This window comes from Sinocyclocheilus rhinocerous, unplaced genomic scaffold, assembly GCF_001515625.1.
Source record: "Sinocyclocheilus rhinocerous isolate Xijiao unplaced genomic scaffold, SAMN03320098_v1.1 scaffold311, whole genome shotgun sequence".
NCBI lineage: Eukaryota > Metazoa > Chordata > Actinopteri > Cypriniformes > Cyprinidae > Sinocyclocheilus > Sinocyclocheilus rhinocerous.
Window position 1 is genome coordinate 871,441 of NW_015623669.1, and position 945 is coordinate 872,385.

Genomic DNA, 945 nt, shown 5'->3' on the forward strand with positions numbered 1-945 from the left:
TTAGGCTAACCGAGACTTGTCATTTGCACTTATATATTGTTTCTCTTTTGTTAGTTTTGACTGCTTTTATTGTCCTCATTTGTAAGTCGCTTTGGATAAAAGCGTCTGCTAAATGACTAAATGTAAATGTAAATGAAGTAGGAGGCATTTTGAATAGCGTGTGCTAGGCTTTTTTTTTTCTTTTCTTTTTTAATTAACATTTTACTTTAATGTACAAGTACCTATGGAATGGCTTGAAACGATGCATGCTGTTTTGATATCTATCTTTTTGATATTTCAAGGCTGCATGTCGTGACTAGCCTGTTTGTGTGTAATTTAGCATTGCCCTGTCTCGGTTTGTTTGAGTGGCGTTTTCTTAACACAGGAAATTCTCCATTAGCATGGGAGGCTAATCAAGAGCGCTGAAGGAAATAGGAAACATTCAAAGCAAAACACTGCGACCCTCCCACTCTACCTCTGCCATTCCAGTAACTTTTCTTTATTATTATTATTATATATATTTTATATATATATACTTTAATACTATTCAACTTTTCTTAAGCTGGCCAGTGCAAGGAATGTTTGTAAATCTTTTAAGAAAAAACTTCTATCAAACCTCTACAATTAATCCAAAATGCCGCTGCAAGATTAATCTTTAATGAGCCGAAAAGAACACGTGTCACACCTCTGTTCATCAATTTGCACAGGCTACCAGTAGCTGCTCGCATTAAATTCAAGGCATTAATGTTTGCCTACAAAACCACCACTGGCTCTGCACCCATTTACCTAAAATCATTACTTCAGAGTTATGTGCCCTATAGAAGCTTACGTTCCAAATCAATTGAGTCCTTACCCATCTTCAAGAAACGACTAAAAACACATCTGTTCCACCTTTATTTGACTTATTTGACCTAACACTTTCTATTCTATTTTAATTCTACTTTATCTATATTTATCTTTTTTTTT